The sequence below is a fragment of the Pezoporus occidentalis genome, unplaced genomic scaffold (assembly GCF_034315485.1).
Source record: "Pezoporus occidentalis ecotype Australia unplaced genomic scaffold, CSIRO_AGI_Poc_V1 ctg129, whole genome shotgun sequence".
In the NCBI taxonomy this organism is placed as follows: domain Eukaryota; kingdom Metazoa; phylum Chordata; class Aves; order Psittaciformes; family Psittacidae; genus Pezoporus; species Pezoporus occidentalis.
Window position 1 is genome coordinate 4,672,450 of NW_026913092.1, and position 9,025 is coordinate 4,681,474.

Consider the following 9,025-nt stretch of genomic DNA (forward strand, 5'->3'; position numbering starts at 1 on the left):
AAAAATTTCCCTCTTCCACTGCTTTTAAATCAGAAGGAGCATTCATGATTCCTTCCACAGTAAGAATAAATAATGTACCTTCTTCCTACCCAAAGTCCACTTTGATGTACCTTCCTTGTGAAAACAACACAAGAATAGAAGTCCCACTGGATTCAATTGTTCTTTGGTCTGCCTCCTTTAAAGCGACAAAAATGCTTGTGGAGAGGGCTGGCAGAAAGTTAGGGGAAACTGGGTAAGAAACCAATCAAACCATCTTAATGTCAAGGTAGCACACTAGTAATTTTAGGATGAAGATGGATGTAGTGTCTTTTTTGATAAATTACACAATTTGGGAGACATTGCTATTTCTTTTTTGTGTGTGTACCTAACAATACAGAAAAGTTAGGGCTAAAAGGACGTTTCCTTGAGTGCTGACAGTTATACAAACAGATTTTCTTAACACAAATTAGACATCGCTTAAGAGATCCTTATATGGAGTTATATTCTGGAATGGTAATCTTCATATTAATTGAATTCTTAGTACAACAGGCAACATGACTCATATTTACATATGCTCTTTGTATTGATGTTAACAGCTGAGAAAAAGTCCCTTGTTGGGCTACTTGCATAATTCTGTTGTTGGAGAGTATCATTATAAATGTGATATCTTAGGGTAAATAATTTAATATTTGTACTATAACAACAGCTGAAGGATTTACTGGCATTAATCTACTTCTGAAAGATGAAGAGGGCAAAATACTTGTTTTGTCATACATTTCTTCAGCTGTTTTCTGTATTCCCATTCATATTCTTTCTTCTTAAGGACTCTTTTTTTTCTCTATGCCCTTAGCATGTTCACACAAAGCTGCTATCATATTGTACTATAGAATCTGAAGTGAAGCTATGCAAATGGCGTTTTTAGAAAGCATTGATAATGTCCTTCCTTCTCATTGTTTTTAAAACATCTCAAAAAAAAAAATGTATGTCCTACACAGCAGAAGACATCCTACTAATTCAATAGGATATATAGGTCCACTAAACTTCTGTGTCTTTAATTATTTTTCTGTGTTATCTACGTGAAGGTTACTATTGATTTTTAGCCTGTAAAATCAACCACCTCAGATTCCCCTGTATCTTTGCAGTGAAGTGTGAGTTAGGTATACATTGTAGCAATCTGTAGTACATGTTCCTTCTTAAAAGAAGAAAAAGAATAAAGCTAATTTTGAGAATAAAGTGCAGGGTCTTTCATAAAACAGGTATTCAAAATTACAATATGTAAATAAATACAGCACTGAGAAAGAAGTACAGCATCTCGCACATACACACTGTTTTCCATTCACAGCCATTTTGCTGTATATGTGTGTTGTGGTTTAAACCCAGTCAGGTAACTTGTTCACTCACTCCCAGTGAGTGGTGCCGAGCTGACAACAATCGAGGTCCGTGTCATCCCCCCCCGCACTGGGGCTCTCCCCTTCCCCGCTCCCAGAGGAACGGGGAGGAGGATCGAAAGAGTGCAACTCCTACTGGTCGAGACAAGAACAGTCCAGCAACCAATGTACAACACAAATCACCACCGCTACTATCAACTACAACAATGATAAGAGAAAATAACAAGGGCAGAGAATACGATACCACCGGCCAAGAAAGCGAGTTCCACCCGGAAGCCCCTGTCCTTCCGGGTAACTCCCAGTTACCCCCCACCCCAGGCATGACGTGCTGTGGTATGGAATACCTCCCTGGCTAGCCTGGGTCAGGCGCCCCATCTCTGCTTCCTCACAGCTTCCCCTCCTCCCTGGCAGAGCATGAGACTCAGAAAGTCCTTGGTCAGGGTAAGCATCACTTAGCAACAACTGAAAACATCGGCTTCACCAACACTGTTCTCAGGCTGGAAGTCAAAACACAGCACTGCACCAGCTACCACAAAGGAAAAAACATGACTGCTACTGCTGAACCCAGGACAATGTGCTACCACATGGTGGAATGCTCTAATCATAAGACTCATCAGAAAAGAGTTGTACAGACAAAACCAGAAGAATGCTGGAAGAACTCAGGGTGCCTGCAAGAATTAAGATGCTTCATCCCTTTCCTTTCAGCTTCCTCAGCAAGACTTGCTGTACCAGCCTTGGGATTCTGCTCATACCACTTTGCAAACCAATGACCTTTAACTCTTTTTCATGCTGACAGACATTCCTAATGAAAGAGGCACGTTTCATTTCAGAGAACTTAGGCAGAGTCTCACAAAGGAATTGTGGCACGTCAATTAAATTTTAGGCTGCATTCACATGCTTAGCTCTGAAGGGATTCACAAAAACCTTGCTTTGCTGCTAGATTGCTTCAGCATGCACAGGCACAAAAAGTTTTCAACACAAAGCTTAAGTAGGTGCCTGAAGTTTTGTTACTGTGCCTGCTGAGATAGGCCACCAAGCTGGCTGAGCTGAGTGACTCAGTGCCTAAGGCTGTCAGGAATTCACAGCTCATGCATCCCTCTACCAAAGTCCCCTGAGGTCTGATCTGGTAAGCTTCACAGTACACCTAATACATCCTGACAGCAAGAAGGTCAGACCAAATCATACAAGCCACAGTTATTTCTATTCAAAAGAAGTGATTGTTTCAGGTTCCCTTCCTTTTCAGAACTGCTCAGTCTTTTAAAGAGCTTACCAAGGAAGTGATCTGTGCTAGTCCAGTGATGGTAATTGATACACTTCTGTGATTTTGGGGATTGTATAACTTGGAGTTAAAGAACTAAAAAGATTGATCCAGTCTTATATGACAAAAAGGATAAATTGAATAGGGAACTCCAGTCACAAGTCCTAAATTCATACAAGGCATTTAATCTCCTGGCATTTCTCTTTCACTAGCACTGCATCTGTTAGGTTGCTTGTTATGAAGCCATGTTAAGCAACATAATTTTTCCCAGTCAGTGTGGAAGTATACATAAGTTCATGGGTATGTAAGTTTCTTAACATATGACTGTGAAGAGATGTTGAGCAGCGTTCCAGTATCTGAAGGGGGCCTATAAGGATGCTGGAGAGGGACTCTTCATTAGGGTCTGTAGTGATAGGACAAGGGGTAACGGGTTAAAACTTAAACAGGGGAAGTTTAGGTTGGATATAAGAAGGAAATTCTTTCCTGTTAGGGTGGTGAGGCACTGGAATAGGTTGCCCAGGAAGGTTGTGAATGCTCCATCCCTGGTGGTGTTCAAGACCAGGTTGGACAAGGCCTTGGGTGATATGATTTAGTGTAAGTGTCCCTGCCCACGGCAGGGGGATTGGAACTTGATGATCTTAAGGTCCTTTCCAACCCTAACAATTCTATGATTCTATGATTCTATAATACACTATACCTTTAGTTGCAGGTGCTACAACATTCAGCATGACAGCTCCTCATGAGCTTTCTGAATCGGAGCATTCATGTCTGTTTCTGCAAAGAATGGGAATGAAGATTTTGGTTCATACCTAGCTTCAATGTGCCTTTGCTTAGAAGGGGGATGTGGTTTCAGGACATTTTTTCCCTGAGATATTAGGTCTCCATCTCTCAAGTCACATAATAGCAAGCCATTGAACTACATTTACTAGCTCCTCCTCACTTAAAACCTAAACATCTGTGAAATTAGACTTTGGTGAAAAATTGCAGGGGGTAATCGCTGAATTGACCCCACTACATATGGATATACATAATTTTTTCATTGGAAGGAGTCTAAAATCCTGATGTACACAATGACCTGGGAAGTTTTGCTGAGGAAACTTAGAAGGAATAAAGAGGCTTAAAAAAGTTGGAGCAAGGACAGGTGGTCTGGGAAGAATACAGTGATGTTGTCCGAGAAGCTAGGGACCAGGCTAGGAAAGCTAAGGCCCAGTTGGAATTAAACTTGGCTAGGGATGTGAAAAGTAACAGAAAGGGATTCTATAGGTACGCAGCGAACAAAAAACAGACTAAGGAAAATGTGGGCCCTCTCCGGAAGCTATCAGGAGAACTGGCTACCCTGGATTTGGAGAAGGCTGAGGTTCTGAATGACTTCTTTGCCTCAGTCTTCACTGGCAAATGCTCTGATAACAGCACCCAAGTCTTGGATACAGGGACTGTGAGAATGAAGACCTTAGGCTCACTGTAGGAGAGGATCAGGTTCGAGACCATCTTGAGAAACTGAACCTGCACAAGTCTATGGGACCTGATGAAATCCATCCGCGGGTGCTGAAGGAGCTGGAGAATGAAGTTGCTAAGCCACTGTCCATCATATTTGAAAAATCATGGCAGTCAGGTGAAGTTCCTGATGACTGGAAAAAGGGAAATATAACCCCCATTTTCAAGAAGGGGAAAATGGATGACCCAGGGAACTACAGAACAATCAGTTTCCCCTCTGTGCCTGGCAAAATCTTGGAGCAGATTCTCCTGGATGGCTTGCTAAGGCACATGAAAAACAGCAAGGTGCTTGGTGACAGCCAGCATGGCTTCATTAAGGGGAAATCCTGCCTGACAAATTTGGTGGCCTTCTATGATGGGGCTACGGAACTGATGGACAGGGGTAGAGCAGTTGATGTCATCTACCTGGACTAGTGTAAAGCATTTGGCACTGTCCCACATGACATCATTGTCTCTAAATTGGAGAGACATCAATTTGATAGGTGGACACTGGGTGGATAAAGAACTGGCTGGATGGCCACACACAAAGAGTTGTGATCAATGGTTCAGTGTCCAGGTGGAGACCAGTAACAAGTGGTGTCCCTCAGAGATCAGTGTTGGGACCGGTCTTGTTCAACATCTTTGTCGCCGACATGGACAGTGGGATTGAGTGCACCCTCAGCAAGTTTGCCGATGACACCAAGGTGTGTGGTTCGGTTGATACGCTGGAGGGAAGGAATGCCATCCAGAGGGACCTGGACATGCTTGTGAGGTGGGCTGATGCCAACCTCATGAAGTTTAACCATGACAAGTACGAGGTCCTACACCTGGGTTGGAGCAATCCCAGGCACAGCTACAGGTTGGGCAGAGAAGAGATTCAGAGCAGCCCTGCGGAGAAGGACTTGGGGGTGTTGGTCGATGAGAAAATGAACACGAACTGCCTTCAGTGTGTGCTTGCAGCCCAGAAAGCCAACCGTATCCTGGGCTGCATCAAAAGGAGCGTGACCAGCAGGTCAAAGGAAGTGATCCTGCCCCTCTACTTTGCTCTCGTGAGACCTCACTTGGAGTATTGTGTGCAGTTCTGGTGTCCTCAACATAAAAAGGACATGGAACTGTTGGAACAAGTCCAGAGGAGGGCCATGAGGATGATCAGGGGACTGGAGCACCTCCCATATGAAGACAGGCTGAGAAAGTTGGGGCTGTTCAGCCTGGAGAAGAGAAGGCTGCATGGAGACCTCATAGCAGCCTTACAGCATCTGAAGGAGGCCTACAAGGATGCTGGAGAGAGACTCCTCACTAGGGACTGTAGTGATAGGACAAGGGGTAAGGGGTTAAAACTTAACAGGGGAAGTTCAGATTGGATAAAGGAAGAAGTTCTTTACTATGAGAGTGGTGAGGCACTGGAAGGGGTTGCCCAAAGAAGTTGTGAATGCTCCAACCCTGGTGGTGTTCAAAGCCGGGTTGGGCAGAGCCTTGGGTGAGATGGTTTAGTGTGAGGTGTCCCTGCCCATGGCAGGGGGGTTGACACTATGTGATCTTAAGGTCCTTTCCAACCCTAACTATTCTATGATTCTAAGTTGATACTTCTCTTAAACAGCCTGAAACCTGCTTTTTCAGTGATATCTTCTAACCATATACAGCTCTGTGTGAAGTTTATAACAAGAATGAGATATTGCTGAATATTCATGCTCTGAAAACAGAAGATTCAGCTCACTTATGACCTCAGCTGAGCTTATATAGTTCTTGTGTGGATGAAAACATAAAGAGATTACACCTTCACACTGGATTAGATGTCTTCTGTAGTGTATTGCTGCCTGTTAACAGGTTCACTACCCTCACTAAATTTCATCATTTCACTTACGTATTTTGTATTTATTTGTTGGTGCAGCTAACCCAACAGCAATTTTCTTTTTTTTAACTAAAAAGCTTTTTTTTCACAATGTTTTTTCCTGCCTTTTCATAGTCTTAACTCTGTGAAGCAGATGAGAATCCTGCTTACTACCTTTTAATTTAACTTTCTTCAGGACAGCAGTAGCAAAAATCAACCACAGCTAGAAAGACACCTATTAAAACTTCATCTAACTGACTGGCATTGGAACCATAATGAATAGATAATAGTTTGAGGAAATTCTCTGCTCATTGTCACTACTTTCCATAAAAAAGCCAGATTCCTTTTCTTACACTTTGTTTACAATGAGAACACAGAGTATCAGTTCTGATTTGTTCTAGAAACTCTCAAATGCTCAGCATAATTCTCTCCTCCACTCCCCTCCCCAAGCTGCAAGTAGTTCAGATGTAGGTCAGGCCATATACAACAACATCTTTCAAACCACTCGGCTCTATTACTCACAACTTAACTGCTTGCTTTTCAGCTGGTCCTTTGTTGTCTGCAAAGTTATTATCTATGGTCTACAGGAAAAAAGCATACTTTTTCCCAGGAGCTAATGAAAGTCTGCCTCATTCTCTATTTATGTTTCTGAGATTTCAATTGCCAGCTATTAACAATGCTTTAGAAGAGGTCAGTAAGAACTGCAACATCACAAAACACTTATTCTTAAAGCTGTATAATATACTTGCATGCAAGAAATTTTAAGCCCCAGGTATACAGCAAGACCCGAGTAAAAGATTTAGGAAGGTAGAGCTTTTAAAATATTATCCACGTACTTGTACCATACATATAGTCTGTATTTGCCCTTTTGCTGCTGGTAACTTGATTTTATTTTTCATATGTTAGCTAACCCTGCATATTTTTAGTGTATCAAACATTAAAGAGAAAAAGATACTTTAAAAACTTCGCTATAGCGAATTTCAATAACTTCAACACAATGGCTTTCTTTCTTCAAGGAGTGTGAGAGCTAGAGGGACATGTGAAACATTCCCCCATATTCCAAACACAGGTCAATAAATCTCATTTGGGGAATAAAAAAACCCACCAAACAAACAAACAGAAAATCAGAAATAACACAGGCATTACAACTATGTATGTGCTTCACCTTCAGGAGGGTTTTGACTTAAAAAATCTTGATGACTGCACAGTAGCAGATCAATTGGGAAAATATGTATTTCCTCTCTTACCTCCCTATTTAATCAGTATCTTAATGTTATGGTATTTGAAGTAATGAATGAGAACTTTTTGTTAACAACAGGAGAAGAAAAGTTGTTTTGTGTAATGTGAAATTAGTTGCTATTTATGAAATATTTTTCATGTCTCAAGCCTTAATTAAAAAAAAATAAAAACAAAAAAAAGAAATAGTAGACAGTAATTGAAAGGGTGGTTTGAAAAGCAATGGTTAGATTGATATCCACAAAATCTTCAATAGCTGCCCAATTGGTCACAGGTCTTTATACCAGGAGCAGTCCCTGGCCTTGTCTCCACTCTGATTGGGGGATGGGTAAGGTTTTGGGGTTCTCTTAGAGCTCCTGAAGACAAACAAACAAAAACTAGAAAAAAAAAAAGTTTCTTCTACAAAGTACAATTTCAGTGGAGATTTCTCTAGATTAAATCAATGACTTAGAAATAGTTTTTTTTTTCAAACAAGAGTGGTGCTAGCCCATAATGTACTGCTGAACTCTATAGATTTCTTGCTGGAATTTCTATGCAAAGACTTTATTTCGAAAAAAAAAAAAAAATTAAATGCCTTACATCCTCCAGGAGTACTACACAGTTCAGTCTCCTTTGAAAAATAATGTCAAATCAACTGCCAATCTGCTGCTTTTTATCATGGGTCACCACAAAGAAAGAGTGGTCTGGAAACAGCACAGAAGCCTTGTGGTCAGCTGGCTGTACATCTTTTCTCTGTGGGCACAGTAGAAGGCACCTTGATTTATTTTCTGTTCTCTTGGAGCAGTACAGAAAAACAACTGACAGAAGGAGGTCATCCATGACCTCTGCACCTTCACAGAAATTATTTTACCAGTTAAATTGAGTTTGGGGCAAGATTATGATAGCATTATGCCATTAGGAATCTAGGCCTGAAGCTTGGTCTGGATTCTATTTTACTAAGTACCTTGAAACGTGCTGATATTAACTCTGTTTTGCTTTTTCACTCTCACGTTGTCAGAAGAACATTCACTGTCTGATATAGAGAAATTGGGTTTTCTTCTACCAGACTAGGTTCTTTCCCTCACTCCCAAAGGCAGCTTTCATCACAACTTTCAGCAAAGGGTCTGCCTGGATGTGGAAGAAGACAAAGGTCTGAAAAAGTAATGGGAGTCAGTAAGGTTGCAAGGAGGGACAGGTTACAAAACTGAGACTAGACATGAATGTAGGGGAAGTACAAGAAGGCTGGGAAAAGGTTGCCAGGAGGACAAAAAACTGTGAGGAGAAGCTGCTCACATAGCCCACCCTTGCTGACATAGCCTGAATAACAGCTGTTAAGACAGAAGCATGAGTGTGAGAGTGTTTGTAAATCAACACTCCAAACTGCCTAAGAACACATTTGGTCCCAAACTGATCCTGTTAAAGAGGAAAATAATCAGCATTCAGATTAAACAGTAACTGTAGAATTACAATGAGACTTTGGAAACGAAATCTAGTTGAGAAAAAGTATAAAAGAAGCATGAAATTGTTGTAAGAGTATAGAGATACCTCAGAGTGAAAACAGCAGTAAACCTGCTTTGACACTGTGAGAAGATTTCCCCACTGACACCATAACTTCTATCAAGGTCACCAAAAAAAGCTTCTTCATCAGATTCCTTAAAAGCTCTCCATGGAGATGATGGGCTCTCCCTATAGGGTGTGATGAGCAGATCTGCTCTCCTGTGTGCACACGTGACCTCAGTAAGGGTTCTCACTAGTGTGTGGATTAGCAGCCTGTAGGAATTAAAATGAGTGTACATAAACCTAGAGCACCCTCATTTCTATCAAAAGGCATCTAGAAGTGGGTGAGTCCATGCCCTGCAGGAGAGCTGTATCTGCTGGTAACCA

General features: G+C 41.5%; 1 long non-coding RNA gene across 1 annotated transcript; it reads right to left on the reverse strand.

Moving 5' to 3' along the window:
- Nucleotides 1-8,054: 8,054 nt before the first annotated feature.
- On the reverse strand, nt 8,055-8,800 carry LOC134158281 (uncharacterized). The gene is made up of 2 exons (XR_009962694.1): nt 8,687-8,800; nt 8,055-8,269 (listed from the first exon to the last, which is right to left on the reverse strand). It is a non-coding gene; the product is annotated as an uncharacterized LOC134158281 (long non-coding RNA).
- Between the last annotated feature and the right edge of the window lie 225 nt (nt 8,801-9,025).